We start from the raw sequence: 594 nt of genomic DNA, 5'->3' as shown, positions 1-594 counted from the left end.
CTGAGAGAGAGAGAGAGAGAGAGAGAGAAGCCCCGGCATCTGCAGCTGCAGGGGAGCTGACAGGAGGCGGCGTTACAGCAGACTGTGATCTGTTTTTTTTTTTTTTTTTTTTTTTTTTTTTTTTTTTAATGGAAAAAGCTTTACTGGAGTCAAACGTTTTCTGCAACCAAAATCTACAATACCCAAAACATTTCTTAGGTTGCGCTTACAAAACAGAGTAAATAAATGTTCAGACTCGTTTCAAACTGTTTTGCAGCACTAATATGTGTAACCGCTTCAAGCTGGGTTGTTGCTGCCCCCTACAGGGCTTCTACATGCATTTCCAGACGCTTTAGTTTCTCTAGTAATGCCACAGTTCTCAGACTTTGGTACAAGTACTTCTGACGGCAGTCAGAACAGAATCTGATATCCATTATTTCCAAGTAACAGTGATGCAGAGCTCTAGACTCCAACTGCAAAGAACATATAAATTGAATAATCAGCAACCAGGCTAATGACTTGATGACTGGATTTTGTACTTTTCAAATCTGTGTGCAGTGAAGGAATTCCATTGCAGCGCATCTGTGAAATGATGAAAGTAGTAGTAGTAGTAGT

This window comes from Poecilia formosa, unplaced genomic scaffold (genome assembly GCF_000485575.1).
Source record: "Poecilia formosa unplaced genomic scaffold, Poecilia_formosa-5.1.2 Scaffold98, whole genome shotgun sequence".
NCBI lineage: Eukaryota > Metazoa > Chordata > Actinopteri > Cyprinodontiformes > Poeciliidae > Poecilia > Poecilia formosa.
Note: the sequence above shows the minus strand (reverse complement) of the source record.